Source organism: Alligator mississippiensis, chromosome 4, assembly GCF_030867095.1.
Source record: "Alligator mississippiensis isolate rAllMis1 chromosome 4, rAllMis1, whole genome shotgun sequence".
Taxonomy (NCBI): Eukaryota; Metazoa; Chordata; order Crocodylia; family Alligatoridae; genus Alligator; species Alligator mississippiensis.
Window position 1 is genome coordinate 183,814,790 of NC_081827.1, and position 20,962 is coordinate 183,835,751.

Here is a 20,962-nt window from a genome sequence, read left to right on the forward strand (position 1 = left end):
TCTGCCCCGCTGGCCACTCGCACAGTGAGGGGGCATGGCCAGAGCAGGCTCCCACTGCCTGCTCACTGTGCAGGGCTGGCCCCTACCAGCCCCAACTGTCCTGACTGCACAAAGCTGGTACAGACAAGCAGCTGCCTGAGCAGCAGAGGGATCTGTTCAGAGCAGAGCCCCCAGGCACAGAGTGGTCTTCATGTCCCAACAAGCCACTCTCAGTTTCCATCCTGGTAAGCCAGCAAGTGCAATGTGTTTCTAGGGCATCATCGGCAGATGGGCAATTCTTGAATAACCCCCTGCGAGACAGGAGAGGGGATATGGGAGAAGTAATTAGTAATGAGGTGCTGCCCTCCTGGCTCTGGCCACACCCTCTGCCATGCGAGCGGCCAGCGGGGTGGAAAGCTGGGCAGACCCTGGCTAGGGTCCTTGTGCCACTAGGAGAGAGGGGAGATAGGGTATTTAATCCCCCTCCACTCTAGCGGGGAAAAGTCTGGCAGGTTGACCACCCCCATCCCCTTGTCACCCAGCTGTTACTGCTCAGGCTATGGAGCAGAGGGGCAGGGCCAACCCTGCTTTGCTCATGCAGAAAGCACAGCACAGCTCAGGGCTGAAAAGCAAGCTGGGATGCTAGAGGATTCTAGAGGACTTGAACCAGGAAGGGATCTGGGACAGAAGTTCCATAAACCGGTCTGACCTAAATCAGTTAAGTTTGATACTACATTCAACCAGGCTTATCTTAAACCAGTTTCAGCCATTTTGAAACTGGTTTATGTGTAACTTCTGTCCCTAGCCAAGTTGCTTTCAAAATGCCTGAAACCAGATTAAGATAAATCTGGATGGATGTAGTATCACACTTAACTGATTTAGGTTAAATTGGTTTATGGAACTTCTGTCCCAGATCTCTCCAGATTCAAATCAATTTACAGTTCCCTAGCTTCCCAGGATCCTTTGCACCTGCCTCTTAGATTAACCTGTGAAGGCTGAATTGATTTAGTCTCAGGCTTTTTGACTGTCTGTACCTAGGCAAGACATCTAATAAAAGGCTTGAAATAGTGACCACAAGAAGACTTTCAAAGTCAAGGCCATGATGAAAATGAAAATTTACTGTGTTTACCTATTTCGATCTTGTTACAGGCTTACAAGAGCATTGTTTTCTGTAACGTAGCTCAATGGGCTAAATGCAAAGTATTTTTCATGCAAGTTTGTGTACCATATTCAATAGCAAACAAAATCTATTGAGAAACCTTAAAAGTGCTGAATCTTTGCATTTCTAGTGCCTCAACTCATAGTTTGTTTTCAAACTGTTATCTTTAATGTCTGTTTTTGTGCAAATGTGTACTATTACCTCCCTAATTGACTGTCTAAGAGTTAGGGCTCGTGGAAGTCCCGAGTTAACTATAATAGCACAGAACAAAAAAAATGAATGTGGCATTCCCAGTTTTTTGTTTAAGCAATTAATTTAATGATCCCTCTGACTGAAAACCTGGAAGCATGAAGCTGAAATTCTGACTCTGTTCCCATTTCACAGGCAGTCTCAGGACACGGCTGATGGAAAAGACAGACAGCTTCCATTTCTGTTATGGCAACATGTGGGAAAAGCCATTTTAACTGATTTAAGGGCCATTTTAGTTTATAAACATTAATTTGATTCATGATAGCCTCAAAAGCCAAAGATGTCCATTGTTCTCAGCGTGCGGTTGTTCAGTGGCATGTAAGCAATTGCTATGGGGAGTTGGGATCAGGAAACTCATTCATCCTTGGCCACTTTACAACTATGCAATCTGGGTGTTTTTTAGTTTGATTTAATCTAGTCTGGATTGGAACTGATGTTCCCAACAGGAGAGAAACCAATGAACAAATAAATTTGCCAACCCTATTTTGATTTTAATGTAATTTCTCCCCACAAGTCATCCTTTATACAGTGCCAAGGAGAATAATGATAAATATTTTCCAAGGTGCTGCCTACAAGACAGCAGGAATTAAAAACCCAGAGTCATCATAGTTCTGATATGCTAGGATGAATCTGCTTTAATTATTATAAAGCTTTGCTACCTAGGAGGAAGAAGCACTAGCGTTACTTAACACAAAGCAGAATTTCCACCTAGTAAGAAAATGAAATGTGAACTTGCATTTTCAGAGGACTGTTCAAATACTGTTTCTTATGTAATCTGCAAAAAGTCTTCAATAATCAATTCACCCTATAAAATCATGACACTGAAACAGGCCAAGGTAATAACAGCTAAAAGATGTAGCAGGGTCCTGCCCTCACAACTGTATTTAGCACTATTTAACCATTATGTCAAAATTGGCAAACTGCTGTTGGGGGAACATTTGTTTCCAAGCTACAAGTGACAGTTCGGTGTTCAACTCCAATTGGCTCTCAACAGGATTTAAGCATCAGGATCCCTTTTGTGCATCAGAAGAATCTCCTTCTGACTGCAGTTTGCTGTGAACTAATCAGAGGCTTCTTTCCCAGATGTATATTGCAGGCTTGCCCTTACGATATCTTTAGTTTAATGGATGTTCAGTGGTGCATTCCAATTATCAGAGGTTTTGCTTCATCATCAGCGTGGAGCAGACAGGCAGCTTAGGTGCTGGGGCTGTGATCCAACCACTCTATTTATCCCATCTAGGAAGAGAGAAACAGATCTATTGCAAGTCAACACACATGGATAGTATACCTCGAGAGCATGGCCAAACACAGGAACAAAAACATAAAATAAATGATTTATGTAGGGAACATTGAAAGTGACTGATAATATAGCAGAAAGATTAGCTTCAAAAGGGAGGTAGAGAGACTAATGTACTGACAGGTACGGAAGGCATCACTCTGGAACTCCACTCTGATAGCAAGAGAGAAGTTTCTGACTTAAACAGAGCCCTTTCACTCAATTCCTTTCAGAGGAATTGCATTTGATAGTATAGGGCCTGGCGCACAATCTAGCAATTCCCAATTCATCCAGATAAGAGCAGTGATACAGGTCTTTCTACATTTTTTTCAGGTCCCTGCCCCCTCTTTTGGGTCCACACTGAATCCAGTGCACATTTGCTTGTTTCAGTTGATCTCAATCTGCTTTTTTTTCCCCATTAAATAAAACATTTGACCTACACACCTCTCTGATCTATTTACAGTAACTATGAACATTTTTGACCTGGTCATTTCACTCAGCTTTCTTGACCTTAGGACCGGTATAGGTCCTTTTGTGATGATGGAACCTCCCCCTATGGAGTCTGCTCTCATCTTAGGTCTATGGCCAGCTTCAGTAGGACTGTGGCATGGCATTATTTCTTTGACTGAGAGACGAGGAGGAATACCTTTGAAATTGTTGCGGTAACTAGACTTTCTGTTGCTATGTGCAGACTCCTCAAAGATAAGGTGCACCTGGACTATACTAAGGGTAAACAGTTGCTAGACGGGTCAAGGCCCTGGCATTAGTGAGGGATTTGGATGAAAGCACTCCCAAAGCCGTCCCTGGGTGCTGTGATGACTAATAGGGAAATATGCAGGAGGAAGAGTTATGAAATCCAGAGGGCTTGCCAGGTATGTTTATCTGGTTGTGTATGTTCTTTCTTGTTTTTCCACTCAAAGCTGCAGGTCCAGTGGGGGTCAAGGCAACCAAGCTGCAGACCGCAGCATGCCTTGGCTTGTGGCAATGTGTCCTAACTATTCTGGACCCAGAGAGAGGTAGTTAGCTGTGTTAGTGTGAAGTCAGGCAGAAGGCAAGGTAGAGGTGCACCTAAAGACTTATGCATTTGTGATTCAATTAGGCTCTAAGGTGCATGTCTACTTCGCATTCAGCACCCAGTTCCTGCTTCAGGTAATCCCGTCCCTGGGAGGAAAATGACAACTGTCGAACTGAGTCACTGTTTTCATTTCAGCCTGTCTCAGTCTGTCCACGGCTCAAGACTTTCCTGTTAGCTTGCTTAAGAGAGAGATGCAGCTTTAGCCTAACATCACCACTTTGCAACTACACACTAAGATCTAACTGAAATCTAACTTTGCCTCCACTCCCCATCCCTTCTGCCTTCCTTTTCTGTCATATTTGGGAAAACAATTTTAAAAACTCCTGGCTCTGTAAGGAAGTGGCAAACACTGTGGTGGTACACATCTGTCATCACAGCTTTTTTTTTGCTCCAGTGCTTGTATGAGCTTATTAACATTACCATCATTACCTGAGATATGTGAAAGAGACCAAGCTGTGTTTGTGAGCTGGGTCCTGTAGAGGCAAACAGTTAATAAATAGATGGCTTTCAGCACATGTTGTTCCTGAGAAGTTTGAGTGTGAGAAGAGAATCTGAAATGACCCATTTAACAGGGGACAATCCACCCCAACGGGTCTGAATTGCAGTTGAAAGGGAAAAGCCTTTTTGGTCACTTTTCACTCTTGGAACATCACTAATGTTTGTGTTACTCGAGTAGCCTCTAAATGGACAGGACCTAATTTTCTAAGGAAAAAATATTCTTAAAAGCCCTTTTGGGCTTCCTTTACCCACACAAAGGGCACAATCCTACAATTTGTACTTTGCAGATGGCTTTTAAACCTTAATTTTCCCCTCCATATTAGAAAAGTAAGTTTCAGGCCTACTATAGATCAATCCAATAAACAGCATCTTTAAAAAGCCTTAGAGAAATCTTAGTCTCTCAAAGGTGGGTAGGGGAGTGGGGTGGGGGGGGGTTATATGTTCATGAGTTAATACAGTTCCCGGTCTGCTTAGGTCAACCGTCTTCCCTCAGCTATTTTTTGGCACTCCGCATACAAGCAGCCCTCACTCAATCAATATGTTTCTGTAATAAAACAAAACCTACTGAAACAGAATGGAGCAGAAGAAATATATTAGCTGGTACTGAGAGCTGAGCCAACATCAGCACATTTTAAGTGCTGCCACCAAGAACACCCTTTATAATGTTAATATCCTGTTAAAAAATGATGCCAAGAAATTCCATCCCAGAACAACAAAACCGCAAGACCCAAACCTTCTGACCCCACGTCTTTGAGTTTATTTGTGGAACGTTAGTCCTAAACATTAGGTTCGATGCCATCGATTCTGCCCCTGACTTCACTCTTCACTTTCAGCTAAAGTTAATGCAGCAGACACTCAGCTCAACTCACACTTCTTTGCTTTATTTCAATGCCAGACTTCATCTGGGTGTTCCAGGCATCCCCCCCCCCCCACTCCTTTTTGCCCTGTTTGCCAAGAATCAAGTTGATGTTGCCTTCAAATGCTGTAAATAAAAACATAAAATGGAACAATTTATTTGCAATTGCTTGCCATTAGAGCATGTCATTAAGCAGCTTCAATGAAGAAGGGGAAGACCTCACTCACATTTTGTATCTCAGGGATTGATGTTACTGGCCTGAGCTGAGGAAAATTATGTATTGTAATTATTACAGAGCTGATTTGTAAGCTCAGGCACCAGTCCTGCAAAGATTTTGTCTTTGCCTATGTACCAGTTGCATTTGTATAACTTGTAGGTGGATGCCTTCCAACCTAGAGCAGTGGAATATAGTAAAGTAATAATAAGGTCCCTCCGCAGTTACTACAGCTCTGTGGGAAAGCAATGGGAGAACCATTTGTACCAAATATACTAAAATAGGATCCCTCATTGCCATTAAATCTGCCTTCTCTCTCCCAGATACAAAGTGGCATCCGTTGTAAACTGTATTGATTTAGAACCAGAACACCCTAAACGGAAGACAGTTTGTGTGTGGAGGCAAGATGGTACCTCCTGGTATCTGGGAGGTTATACAAGAAGCTTTAAAGGATGCTGGATTTTTTTCTATGCAGCTGCTCACAAAGTTAAACACATACAAGATTCCAAGTTTTCCGCTTTGAGGAAGATGTGTGCATGCTTTTTTTTTTTTGAGATGCTGTGACTGAGAATTGTACAGAACAGCTTCTCTTGCCACCCCAAAAAAGGGGAGAATTTCTCTTCCTTCCACCTAATTTGAGGTCAGAATGAGCACATGGCACAATCTGATGCCTACAGCTTCCAAACAGCTATATGGGGTAGAGAAGCAGCTCATTTTTAATGCAGGCTGGGGATATCCTGAGCCAGGGTTGGATTTTAGGTTTGTGCAAGAAAACGAGAACAAGGACAAAAACTGCTGGTATTTTGCAGCCCGGGAAGTGACGGCCAGTTCTCTACAGAACACGAAAGTCCTTGCCCACGATGCCTCTTCCCTCTCATGCATTGTGCTGGCTGAGCCACAGTGACGTCCTGCACAAAAGCTGATCCCAGAGTGCTATTAGTGGCACTAGCTTCCTTAAGAGAGAGGGACGGCAGAACCAAGAATCTAAACCTATCCCTGCAGTAATCATTACCTGCTGCTGGGCAACAGTCAGTTAGCATGTAAGGGAGTGTGCTGGGGTTCTTCACCTCCAAGGATGCTTCCCCTAATTCTGCTACAGGATTAACTTCTTGTATTGAGTATTGGATAAATCAATCCTGCTGCCCCACAATTTCTGGTGGTTAGAGCACAGGCACGGTATTCTCCTGCGTGATGCTCAATTGCCCCAAAGCCTCCTGGATTCTATAGACACCGATGAAGAATTTGTTACTCTCTCTCATGCTCATCTTCAGTATGCTGGGGCTCAGCCCCCCACTCAACTTCTGCAGCCTTTAGCTGTTCCTTAGTTTAAATCAGCTCCTGCTTCAAAAGGGCAAAGTTTAAAAAAACACTCTGAGGCACAATTTTTAAAACTGCCTTGTAATCTGAAATGCTTCTAGATTTTCTCAACTGGACATTTCAAAAGCTGTACAAAAAAATATAATATTGGATATAATTCGATACACTTAGATGCATAGCAACTGGTAAGGCTAAGGTAATAAAATGATGCTATAAGCATCTTCCAATGTTGATCTCCCTGCAGTTCCTTCTTTGTGACTAGGTACAGTTATCTGACAAACCTAAAAATCCAACAAGAATTTAATCCTGTTTTCATAACTTCAGCTTCTTGGATGAACCTGTTTCTCTCTGTACACAAGCTTGTCCTACAGCAGGTTTGAAACAAGCCCTGAATGTGAATTCACAAGAATAAATTGTCAGTTAAAGCGAACTTCTTCATTTGCTGTACAAGACATGGTCGTAATGCCATACTAGAATTAAGCAATCTTTTCTCCACGCATAGGTTGGCAGCTTATTAGCCTGACAGATGAAGAAAAAGCTGTTCTGAATTGACATTCCATCATAAATCTGAAAACAATTGCTTGGGAGACAGAAAATAACATAAAACAGAATGAAAATACTTTCGTATTGTTTAGGCACTTAATTTAAAGGAAGAAAAACACCGACAGTGCATTCCAAGGTATGTATGCGTGCGTTGATCAGCATGTTAATTTTCTTTGGCCCTGAGGCCATAAACAAGAACAGAATAGGACCAAATCTATAAGGAATCTCTTGGCTTTGGAAAAGCTTTGTAAATATTAGGAATGAAGATTATCTTAAAAGGTCCCCTGTCTTTGATTTTGTTCTTCTTGTACCTATCTTTCTCCATTTATTTTTGGATTACAGTCTGACCTTTTCTGTCTGCACCTAGAGTTGAGGCAATGCTGTGTTTGAGACTTACGCTTGTAGATCGATTCTTAGGGTGATTAAACTGAAGGAGCAAGACTGCAGTAACACTGGGCACAGTGGCCAGGGATACAAATTACACATAAAGCAGTATAAGTGCTCGGAAACCAGTCTAAACCTGCAACAGAACATAAATTCAGTGCATGTAGACTGTTTTCAGAGTGGCGCAGACACAGGGCTGAAGACCAGCTGGAACCAGGGCCCGAAAGCAGTGGGAGCAGTGCAATTTGTGTGCTGATGATGGGGTGCGGGATGCTGGGCTGCAGCCTAGCTGGAGCCAGTGCCTGGCAGCAGTGGGGGTGGCAGTGGTGCAGTTGTGTCCCCCACCCCCATAGTCAACACTTACATGTCGTCTATGTGGATGGATGTAGTATCACTTCAGTTTAGACCAGTCTATTGAACTTCTGTTCCAGATCCCCTCTCAACACAAGGTATGCTGCAGTCCCTCAGCATCCCAGGATGCTTTGCGCACCCCCACTAACCTCCCCCTCACAGGGTGGGCTGGTTAGTCTCCACTCCATGTATTCCACTCCAGCTGAGAAAGGCAGCCCTGCCATCTGGGCTGTCACAAAACTGAGGCAACAAAGCCTCTGCTCCCCAACCCAGCTGGTGGTGACACAGGGGATGGGAGGGGGGGCAGAAATGGGACCCCACTCAGGCCCCGTCAGCCCCAAGCTGGGGTCTGCATGGGGGGAAGCCCTCATGGTAGGGACTCCCCCCACTTCTCAGCCACAGTGGGGTGGGGGGATAGATCCCTGCTGCCCGGGCCCTGGCCCATCCCAGATGAGGCTGGAGCCAGAAGTCCATTTCCCCCTACCCATCTTCCTGCAGCTGAGAGGTGGGGGCTGGTAAAGGTGTGGGGTTGTGGTGATTATAGCCCACCAGAGCTGGGCTGCGGGGGTGGGGGGAAGAGAAGGAAGCCCCTGCCTTGGGGTCTTTCCCCCCTCACTTGGTATGCAGATCCCAGCTGGGGGGGGGGGAGGGGGGGCAATGCAGGGGAACCTGTTCCTTTTGCCCCCCCCCCTCCCCCACACACCCTCCATGCATGCTTCCAGTGTGCATATGCGTGCATTGATCAGCTCTTTCATTTTCTTTGGTCCTGAGGCCATAAACAAGGCCATGTGGGGGGGGGGGTGCAAGGAAGGCTGGTGAGGGGTTAGGGCTGGAGCGATCATAGCCCAGCAGAGCTGGGAGGCATGTGAAAATGCTCCCCACCTTCCGGCCTATGCCAGTGCAGGCATCTGCCTGCCTCAGCCAACAGAAGAGTGAATGTGCGTTCTGCTCATTAATGGTCCAATCTACACAGCTTACAGAAACCTGTGTAGACTGGATTGATTAGACCTTGGGCTTTTTGACCGTCTGTACTTAGCCAGTAGTTCCAACCCCACGCGTTAAAAATAAATAAATAAACCGTATGTCAGCTCTCCTAAAAATGTGATATGCTGTAAAATCATGAGACTAAACTAAGTAGGCACATCCATGTGCTTCTGTTTTTATTTGTCTTCTGAGTTTTGAAATGTGAGGGTGGGCTCAGATCATATTCAAACTTTGCTCCAAAGCAAGGACTAGCAACTTACTTTTATAAGTCACAAGAGCTGAGATGGTCACATAGCTTCAGGAACTGGGGCTGTGAGTATAATACCGAATACAGCAAGACTTGCAATGGAATCCTGAGAGCAGACCCTACTGTGTGTCCACTCAGATCTTGTCCAAGCCCATCCTGTAGTACAAAGTAATGTTATTTTTCCAGCAGGATTCATTTTACTGCCTGTGCAAGGTACTGAAATAAATCAGCACAACCTAGACCAAGCAAACTGCCCGAAGTTACACTAAAGCTTAAGTACATGAGTATCCTTCAGGACTTCTGAAGCGTTTAAAGTTAAGCCCATGCTTAAGTGCTTTGTTGAATTAGGTCCTAATTATTAGGACCTAAAACTGGAACCCCACTTCAGGAACAAGCACTCTTTAGTGCAGGGATCATTTAATATAGTGAGATGCTTGCTTTAAAGTTGCTTGTTAACCTGACAGTATTAGACAGGGAGGGCATTGTGGCAGGTGACCATGCAATCTAGCTGTCAGCGGCAGCATCTACACAAGACATTTACTGCACAGTAGACTAAATAGCTGCACAGTAAGCGTTGTGCATCTACATGTGCGCCCCTACTAGGCTGGAGTAAACAAGTTTGCTCTGCAGCAGCATGCATGTAGATGCTGATCCGACAAGCTGGGGCACAAGGGTGCTTCAGTGAGGGGGTGCCTGCCAGCTATCCCCATGCTGAAGCACACTTGTGCTCCAGCCAGACCCTCCGCAGCACACTGAGCTGAGGGCAGGGAGCAGTCCCAAGCCAACAGGCTGAACCCAGGGCCCCCTGCCAGCTGGGGCTGCTCTGACCTGGCTCAACATGCTGAGGTCCCAGGTGCATGTTCAAATGGCATGCCCAGAAGCAATAAACTCTGGTGCAATAAGTATTGGAGTTTATTGTATTGCATTAACATACATGTGTAGATGCTCCCAGTCACAACCATCTTACACCCAAAACACCAGAAAAGACTAGGGAGGAATTGTATAATATGCAAGATGAGTTAAACAAAAAAAAAAAAAATGGAACCATAAACTGTGACCTTGTCTGGCAAATACAGCCTAGAATAAAACTTTATAGCTTAGTTGTGAGACGTGACCCCTTTATGTTATGCTAGGTTTATGGTGATGGCGCAGACAGAGCCTTAACTACTGCAGAATGTGAAAGGGAGCACCTAACCATACAAGGATTTGAAAATGCCCTGCATCTTTGTAGCGTCTGAGCACCTTGCCTTACCCATGGAAACTCTGGCTGTTCAGCTTTGGGCAAGGGATTTGGGAGGATTCATATGGATTTTTGAAGTAGAAGGGGTTTCAGCATCACAAATGGCATTTGCAGCAGGGAAATGTGTTTTTGAGGAGGGAGGTTTTGTGAGATCTCCTAAAGTTCAGATCATGTCTATTCTGCTTCCCCAGGGCACTGAGGGAGGGGTATCTTTGAGCACATCCTGCCTACCTACTCTCAACTCCACTTGCCAAGGCCAGAATGCAGCCTTCATAGCCAATCTTAAGACCTCTTCCTCTGCTTGTGTGGCCATGGAAGGCTTCTGTCTCAGCTTCATCACTGTATTTCTCAATTTGGTGTGTGAGAGAAGGAACAAATTGGTGAGGCACACTCAAGGGCACAACGAGGAAGCCATGCAGACAGTCTGAGTTTGCTAACCCAGCTCCTTAAGTTAATTCCAGAGCCAGGTCCCCTTGACCAAGAACGCTTTATCTGCCCTGCTACCATGTTCTCGCCTGGTGTCTGGAAGTTGGAAATCTGGACCAGATATAACAGAACTTCTTCAGCTTACACCTATCCCTTACTAGGCGAGTTATTTAACAGCAGTCCTCCATTCCACGCACCCTCAGCATGTACACAGCTCTCCTCCTGATGTCAGTGAAGACCCATGCATTAAACTTTCCATGTTGAGGAACAAAGACTGCAATTTAGCTTCAATTCCAGTGCAACTCCTCATGGGCTTTAGCTCTATTATGTTCAGTTCAGCATGTGGTTAAGCATTTTGCTGAATCAGGATCCTGAAACCGAATGTTTTGTAGCCATTTTGTTTGCTCTCAGTGCATGCACGTGTGTGCATGTGTAAGAAAGAGAACAGCACTGCAGTACATCCTCACAGCAGACATGATACAACTAAATATTATATCCATTAGGTTATTTCCCCATAAAAAAGCCACACACAAAGTCTTTCATGATAGTTTAAAAGCATGAGCGGCACCATGCTATCTTTGGATAATGGCATTATTAATGTTTGCCATTAGCTTGGCACTGGATATTTTTGCATCAAACAAAGAAAAATGTATCCTGGAGTTCCTAATACCACTATTAACCCTGCAGCTGGCACGTCTGCTCGACTGAGTCTTCTTTACTTCATCCAAGAAGCAATTATTAGCAACATAAATTTAACTAAAACATTAACAACAATTTCCCCCCTCCACTTGCTAACGGCATTTTGCATAAGTCAAGCTTTTGAGCTGCAGTTTCAAAAGAAGCAATCAATGGGAAAAAATCTGTTGCACTTGCTTTTCAAAGAGTGAAATGCCAAAGGAAATTAATTTTCCTGTGTAGTATGTATCAATTACACACAGTATTAATACACAGGGTAGGCGTGTAGTAACTGCTAATAAAGAAGGGTTTTTTTTTTTGTACAGGGCTGTTGACACAATTTGGATAAAGTTGTCTGACTATTGGTGCCATTCTAAACAAAGATTATACTGTGCTACTTAGAGAGTTTTTTGGGATAGGGACTGTCTCCAGTTGGACAGAGGTCAGCACAATGGGGCCCTGATCTCAGGTTCTACAATGAGAGAGAGAGAATTATCATTGTATAACTGGTGTAATTTCTGGAGAGGCAGCACAGAGAAGGCACTGAGCTCTACCATTGACCTGTATGAAGGCAATGACCAAAAAATAATTTCACCCTTCTGTGCCTCTCTTCCCCCTCTCATCCTGTGTCTGTCCAGTCTGTTTGAAAAAAAATAAACTCTGGAACGCAGACTACCACTTACTGTGTTAATGTACAATACCTGGCAGTTGCAGTATGTTGCTAAGAACAAACATATTTCATTAGCATCCAAAATGAAGCTAAAAGAACACATATGTTTGTGGCAAAGGCCATGCTTGGCACTATTCTGCATATAAGAGGGTAAAATGGGGATTGTCCTAGTACATTTGTAAGACCGAAAAATATCACCCCCTAAACTAGGCTAGAGTGACAGGGAACCATGTTGCTCACTTCGGGCAAAGGCTTTGCACGCCTTTTGACTGCACAATGCACTTCAGGTAGGGGAAGAACCTAAGCAAAGGTGACAGAAGTTGCTATAAGCTGTGGTGCAAAGTGTGATGATATTGAAAGCTTGTAGAGAAACTGCAAGCCAAATAAACTATTTTTTTCTATAACGAAGGTGCTGAAGAAATACCTGTTACTAAGGGCGTGCGTAGACAAAACGGATAAGACAACATGGCCATGATATTGGGTAATATTAGGTGACAGCAGAAAAACAAAGATGAACACATGATATATAAAGCAGGCTAAGAATTTCTCCCCATCCTCTTAACTTTAGAAGAAACAAGAATAAAATTTGTCTTTAATTTTGCTGCAGGACATGTGCATGGGGGTATTTTGAACTCCAAATTTAACTGAAAGGGTACAACGAACAATTCTTAACAAACATGTGTTCTTTAAAAGGTTCATAGGTTTTGGAATTAACATGGTAATTAAACCAAAACAAATAGTTTATTCTTCCCCTCTCAGTTTCCAGGCTCTTGTGATGTCCCAGTAAGAGCTAGTTGTACAAACTGAAGTAGATCATGTCTACCTTAATTTCATAGCTAGGGCAAAGGAAGCTCAAAAGGTATCACCCAACTTACTAAAATTCAGAATCTAGATCCTATATACCTAAAGGGAACAGTGAAGCTACTAGACCACAGGATGCCTATCCCCTTTATTAGCAATTCTCACTGAAATGGCTGCCCAGACCCTCTGCATGAACTGTCAATGTCTCAGAACCATAGGACTTCAAGCACAGAGTGGTTTGCTTGAGCTAATTAGATCAGCTTGATTACGACTCAGTTCAATAAGTCAAACACTCAGGTCCCCTTTAAGTTGAGGCTCTCTGGCTCCCTAGCTATAGCAAAGTGGAGTTACTTTAATTTCTTAAAATCAGATAGCATGAAATCAAAGTATAAATCAGCAATACAACATACTGCATAAAACTCATTCCACCTATTACACCACCAGAAGCCAACTGAAACACATTGTACAATAGATCATACATTGCATAGAAATAGCAGCATTAACAAATCAGGCCAAACAGCTGGCTCTTCAGCACAGAATTCTAGTGGCTTAACTAAGTAACGTTTGCTTAGGGCTGGCTCCCTGCCACTGCACGCACTTCCACAGGGTGGGGAGGAGGGGGGGGATGTGTATTTGTGTGCAAGATGGGAGCAGGTGTGGGCTCCCCGCCCTGCTGCCCTCCCTCTGGGGCCTCTGCAGCCCAGCAGGCAGGACCTGGCACAATGAGGTAGAGCAGGCCAGGCGGGGAAGCTCCTTGCTGCTGCAAGCCCCTGGCAAAGCATGTCCTGACCACCCAGCAGCAGCAGGGGCAGTGGCGTAGAGTTGTGCCCCTCACTGCTAGGCAGGCAAAGGGCACCTTGCCATGGCAGTGCTGAGCTCCTAGCAGTGGTAACAATCTTTCCCACCTGGCCCTGCTCTGTCCTGCCATGTCGGGTCTCGCCCACTGGGCCTTGGAGGCCCTGGGGGGAGGGCAGCAAGGCAGGGAGCCTGAGCCCACAGCAGGCAGCCCCCACTCTCCCCTGCATGGGCTCCACTCCAGCTGTGCTGCCCATTGGGAAGGGAGAGCCAGGCTCCACACTCTGCTCTGCCTCAGTAGCCGCCACCTCCCATGGGTGGTAGCAGGGGCTTTGGCGCTGCTGCAGGGGGCAGGGTACTGCAGACCTGGGTCTCTGGCCCCAAGCCCTGGCAGCTGGGGGGCCCCTCCGCAGGGCTGATGGAGGGCAGGGGGCTGTGGGTGGGGAGTGAAGGGCCTCAACCTGTGTCCTTGTGCGCTAAGGGGGCAGGGGGAGCTCCGATTTTCCTTATCGTGGCCCGCAAAATCAAACACCAACATTTTTAGGTACTTAGAATTTATTTTATTATAGTGGTTGAGGCACTGGTAGGCTTCCAAATTGCTTTAAAATTGTAAATATATCAATAAAACATTGTGTTTAATTGATGCCTATATATTCATAGATGCTAGGGTCAGATGGGATCTCAGTAGATCATGGAGTCTGAGCCTCTGCCCTGGGCAGGAAAGTGCACTGGGGCCAGATGATCCCAGCCAGGTGCACGTCTAGCCTCCTCTTAAAGACCCTCAAGGTAGGGGAGAGCACCACCTCCCTTGGAAGCCCATTCCAGATTCTGGCAACCCTTACTGTGAAGAAGTTCTTTCTGATGTCTAACCTACATCTGCTCTCTGCCAGTTTGTGGCCGTTGTTCCTGGTTACTCCAAGGGGCGCCCTGGTAAACAGAGCATCTCCTATTCCTTGCTGCCCCTCCGCTCCCCTGATGAATTTGTAGGCGGCCACAAGATCCCCTCTCAACCTTCTCTTGTAAAGGCTGAAGAGATACAGGTCCCTCAATCTCTCCTCTTAGGGCTTGGCCTGCAGGCCCTTAACCATATGAGTGGCCCTCCTCTGGATCGTCTCGAGATTATCCACATCCTTCTTGAACTAGGGTGCCCAAAACTGAATGCAGTACTCCAGCTGCAGCCTGACCAGTACCACATAGAGGAGAAGTATCACCTCCCTGGACCTGTTTGTCATGCACCTGCTAATGCATAAAATGCGGTTAGCTTTACTGATCATTTCGTCACATTGACAACTCATGTTCATCTTAGAGTCAACAATGACTCCAATATCCCTTTCCACTTCTGTGCTACTGAGAAGGTCCTCCCCCAGCCTGTAAGTGTGTTGGGTATTCCTTCACCCTAGGTGCAGCACTTTGCATCCTATTGTATTCTGCCCACCTTTCCAACCTGTTCAGATCCACCTGGATCAGTTCCCTACCCTCTTGTGTGTTAACTCTACCCCATAATTTGGTATCATCCATGAATTTGGACAGAGCGCTCTCCATGCCCTCATCCAAGTCACTGATGAAGACATTGAACAGTACAGGTTCAGGGACCAAGCCCTGCAGGACTCCACTGCTCACATCTTCCAGGTCATTGACGATGTGTAGGGGATACACATGGGTGCACATGCATCCCCTGAGATTGGCGGTACACCCTGAGACTGGCCACTGGCAACATTCCCAGCGGTGCCTGCACAGGCGGTTGCCACTCGCCGTCCCCACACCACCCACACTGCTGCAGCCACCTGTGGGCAGTCCCCACTCAGCCCATGCTTGCCACCAGCATCAGCGCGACCGCCTGCAGGCAGTCCCCACTCACTGCCCCATGCCCCTGCTGCTGCCTGCAGGTCGTCGCCGTGCCCCCCCAGCCTCGGGAGGCACGAGGCGTTCATGTTCCAGGTTGATACTGACCTCTCCACCACCACTCTCTGGGTGCGGCCCCTAAGCCAATTTGCCACCCACCTGACCATGTAATCATTTATGTCACAGCCTCTCAGTTTATAGGAATAGGATGAGATACCATATCGAAGGCCTTCTTAAAATCCAAGTAAATGACATCTACCTCGACTCCTGCATCTAAGTATTTTGTAACCTGGTCATAAAAAGAAACAAGGTTAGTCAGGCAGGATCTACCTGCTATGAATCTGTGCTGGTTGCCCTTCAGCATTATTATACATATAGCAGCATTTCATTGTAATTGTGGGTTTTGGGGGTTTTTAATCAGAATTTGTAATTTTTGTTTTTATCAGAGGCTTAGCAATTTTTAAACGGAGAAAACCAGAATTCCTGCTTACTACTAACTTTGGAGCTAGGTCCAAGAGTTAGTACTGCTTTCCCAGCAAGGCTTATGCTTATTGCACATAGAGGCTCTAACTGAGATCACAGCACCAGTGTGTAATACATTGGCTTCAAATTGTTGTAGTTCTTCCAGGCATTCTGTACAGTGCTTAGGAGAGGATAATCATGCATTTGAAGCATCTGCTTTGAAGCATGATACTTCCTGAAACTCTTTTTGGTGTAGCTGTAATCTTACTTCTCAGGCTTAGTTAAATCAGCATTCAGATTTAGTTTGTGAGCTTCATTTTGCAAAAATATTTTCACTTTTGAAAACTATCCAAATCCAAAACTGAAATATTTTGATTAGGCAATATAGCCATAATGCCTTGTGACAGGTGTAGTTCAGGTACCTCATCCTGCCATTCTCTTCCAGGGGCTGGACTATACCATGGTCTTGCCATCTGTGGAGGAGAGGCAGTACATCACTGTAGCATCATAATGTATCACAGGATATGAAATCCTGCTGGGTTACATAGCCCTTGCCAATGAATAAGTGCAGAAGTTACCCCAACTACACCTCACCTGAGAAACTACAACAGCATACTCAAAGTAAAGTATTTCAATTTTCTGCTGGATTCCAGAAGTTTTTTGGCTTTACAACATTTTTACCCTTAAAACAGAAATACCTTTGTATATCTTGTGGAGGAATTAGTCCCACTTTCCCAGTTGGTTATCAGGCTAAGCTATTCATACTTAACTGTTTAAGTACCTACACATCGATCAATCCTTTCCTTAATCATGACAGCTATTTTTCCCAGGATACCTCCAATTTGTTAGCTTCTGCCTGGAGGGATGGCTCCTAGTCCTGAATGTATTCATCTTGCAGTAGTTCCTAAAATGTTCAGACAAGGTCAGGGTCCTACCATACCAGCACAAGTTAGAGCAGCTCCTGTCCTAAAAAACTTTAAGTAGGCAGGGCAGATGCAGGAACCTTTATTATCCTTCCTCTAGTGTTCCAGAGCCATCTAGAAAGAGTTTACTGCAGGACACCATGCCTTAGGATATGTAATATAAACCAATGTCATCTTTCTCTGCTCTTATGTCATGCCACAAACCTCACTGAATGTATAATCCACTCTCATCTCTAAGTCTCACCACAAGGCTCCTCTCCTTGTTTTTACCTCCTGGGATGTTTGCTCCCACTACATTGTAAGAACTTATGTTTTTCCAAGCAGAATTTTTTTTTTTCTGTCCACATTTCTAACCCCACAGGGAGGGGCTGTTAGCAAAGTTAAGAGAAATACAATTCAATATCTATCACTTTCATTACAAGTGACATGCTTTTCCCTTCCTCACCTAGATTGTTAATGAAGGACTGGACATATCATGATGTCTGAGATCCTGCAACAGGTATCTGCTCTCTGCTGGTAGTAAATAGTTTATCATTAATCCATTTTTTGGTCCTTCAGCCAGTTTTCACAAACCAACTGTTTTGAATTAATCTGGAATTTCCAGGTTTGAGAGCCTATCAAATTATTTATTCAAATCCTACGGCTTTAGTTTTGCTATTAATTTGAAAGTGCACTCAGATTCTTCTCCCCAGGTCTTTTCTTCATAAACTTAACACACACAAACAGGCATGGCCCTCTAGCTCAAGTTGGAGGTGGCTGTATTCAGGCCCCAGTCACTCCATGACAAGGAGTTAACTACACCAGTCTACACCCACAACATTGTACCCTAGGAATGATGTAGCTAATTTTATTTACTTGAACAAAAATCAGAAGAATATTATAATAAATAGGTGTTGAATCAAGTTTCTCTTCTTAGATTTTTCTGGCTAACTAGGGGTAAAAAGGGCATGGCAGAAGGATAAAACTACAGGAAGTATTTTGTTGTACCAAGGCAGGCATACACACAGACTGTAGACATGGTAACAGATCCTTCAATGAATTATGACAATTGGCACCAGTCTAGGGTCTGTATCCCAGTATCTTTTTGAGGGGTTTCCTTGAATGCCATTATTTAATGTCAGTGTTTAGTTGTGATGCAATTGGATTCCTTTACATGTACAATTGCATGGATGCAGGACTGAATTATACATGGGCCAGTGCACTTTCTCCTTTACTTATCCTCCTTTCTCCAGGGGACTTTAACAAAGTTATCCTTAGTGAATAGTAGATCAGAGTCTCTTTCTCCCTTGGCACACACCATGTTGTAAATCATATTGTTCAACTCCAATTAGATTAGACTCAGCATTTTCCACTCTGAAAGCAAGACACTTTTCCAGGGCTTGTATTTAAGGAGCCTGACAATGACATGCCATGGTTAGCTGATGAGATTGGAGGGTAAAGCTGATATGCATTTTAGGGCTGGTAGGTTCTGAGGTGCACTTGGGGAGTTTAGGATGATGCTACACACAAGCTCTCCAGCTGCTCAATAGCCATGGTGATTAGATTTTTCTTGCCTTGGCATAAATGCCGACACATAATTTTTCAGTGAAAACTTCTCTTGGGAGGTGTGAATTTTATTGTACAAAAACCTGGCAGCAAGAAGAAAAATATTTTGAGCGACTGAAAACATCCTGGGTACGCACCCAAGACTTGATCCATGATAAGATGGAGAGGGTGGTGGTCTGCTGTTTAGTGCAATCACTACTGGCACTAACCCAAGTGATCTTGAATGGCTTCTTAGTGGATGAGCTGAGGATTGGCCTTATAATGAGCTTGTGCTAACCTGAAGGTTTCATAAGTCTTATTCCCATATGGGGAAAGATGATGAGACAGACAGAACTCATTTCAGACAACTGCGGTGTTGGTCTCTCCTGTTCTTAAGCTGATCCCATGTGCAGTTTCCACTGCTGGAGAGACTCACAACCTCCAACCTTAGAAGGAATAGACTGGGGAGAATACACTTAACACCAGGGGAGGGGGGCACGATGGGGACAAAGAAGCAGCGGTGGTACAGAAGCAGTGGTCAGAGGTTCACTGCTGCAGGGAGAGATGACACCTTTTTTGTCACTAAAAACCAGGGTTTTCTTGGCTGCTTGACATGCACATTGGTGGCAAAAAGAGGTGCCGTTTCCCCCAGCAGCAGCAAACTTCCAGCCACTACTCCTGTACTGTTGTTTTTCCACCTTCCCTGATGCCAGAACCAGGGCTGCAGTTGACACTGCAGGGAAGGTGAGAAACAGGGTGATGACACAGCACTGGCCAGTTGCACCACTGCATATAGGAATCAGACATTTACTCCTGCCAGACGTAGGAGCAATACACGTTTAAAATTTAACAAGAACTCAGGTTAGTGGTGTGTGACCCTGGAAAAATCCCTTTAGTTTTCTTGCACTCTGCTTCGTCTTTTGAGACAGAATAGATGCTACTGTACCTACTGGGAGAGTGCTTTGAGATGTATAGGTGAGAAGAAGCTATGGCAGGATCATATGAAGAGTTAGGAGTGAACTGTTTGGCATTTGTTTTGCACTAAGTTTTAGGGAATCATGGCTGAGAATCTGTGATTTAGCAAAACAGCTTTTGTTTCTCATTCTTAAAACAATGAAAACCCAAGAATTTATTAGAGGACTGGTCAGAGGAACCCTACAGGATTAGACACATTAGCCAAGATGACTGGTAGAAAGATTACCAGGCACTGAATTTGTTCCTGTACTTAAAGGAAGGCATCTAGATACTGCTATAGCAAACTTCACTTGGGTTGATAGCCGGGTCTGATTCCACACCCTTCAGCACATTAACAGACTAAACCTGAGCCAGACTCATTGACAGACCAATAAACACCTTATTTGCTAACATATAGGCACAAAAAGATACATATTTGCCTAGCAAGGATTGGGTACTGTGCTAGGAAGCTTTAGAATCTTAGATTCTGGAGTCTAAACTGTTTGCTGAGAGCTCAGTATTTATGGCCCTGATTTTACCAAAATATTTAAATACCTGCTTTAGTCCCATTGACTTCAATTATACTATTTCACATTCTTCAGTGAGTTGCTGCATTGGGGCCTGTATTACCTTCCTAAAGGATTCACATACTTGGAAGGAAGGAGATTCAAAGGGATTTAGAAAGTCTTTTTTTATTAAAAATTCTTTGCTTGTTGTTCTTTACTTTGCTAAAAAATAAATACATTCCAAAGCCTCAGGAATGTACAAAGGAAAAACTGAAGCACGGATGTGGAAAAGAATAGACAAGCATAAAACACTGGGGAACAGCATTGTTCCTTACCATTTCTATTGGTCAGCTTTTCACATGCCAGGTTTTTCAGAACTATTTTTATCATCCTTCAAGCATGTATCTGACCAGAGCTTGTCTCCTGGAGCAGATAAATTGCTGCTTGCAGGGAGGGAAGGAGTAATGGTATACACTGAACCTTTGGGAAAACTCTTCAATGCATGTACTTCCTGCTTGAAAAACCACAAGGCACCTACCAGTGCAGCAGCATGTACAGGTAGCTAGGTTTTGCATGTTGTGTACAATTGTTTGAACCCCTCATAGTTCTTTTATGTTACGTTTGTGGTCTAGTGTTCTTTTCTAAGACTGGGTAATCAAGGAATAAAATTCTTATAAAATATTGAGGAGTAAAAGGCTACTTGGTATGAAAAAGGGTTACATCTTCAGATGGAAAATTCTTTGGGATAGGGCAGGGATGTTAAATTTGCCTTATGCCCAGAGCTGGACCTGGACTGTGGGGCTCTTTGTGGGCTGCATATGCAGAGCAAGAATAACTGCAGTGAGGCCAGTGAGGCAACAGCAGCACAGTAGGTAGCAACAGGCCATCAGCTGCTTGCCAGTGGTGGAGATGGTACTAGCAGCAGCAGAAGTGGCTGCAAGCCAAGCAACTGCAAAGTGAAAGGCAGGAGGCCAACAGGGGTGGGAGGAGGCAAGTAGCTGTAGGGGCTGTG

The 20,962-nt window shown here is 44.5% G+C and overlaps 1 long non-coding RNA gene across 1 annotated transcript in view; it reads right to left on the minus strand.

Moving 5' to 3' along the window:
- Positions 1-1,432: 1,432 nt before the first annotated feature.
- The window catches only part of LOC109284297 (uncharacterized), a 33,529-nt gene continuing 13,999 nt past the window's right edge, over positions 1,433-20,962 (minus strand). Inside the window, exon 2 of the long non-coding RNA XR_002091704.2 lies at positions 1,433-2,623. This is a non-coding gene — a long non-coding RNA (uncharacterized LOC109284297). The remainder of the gene's footprint in view (positions 2,624-20,962) is intronic.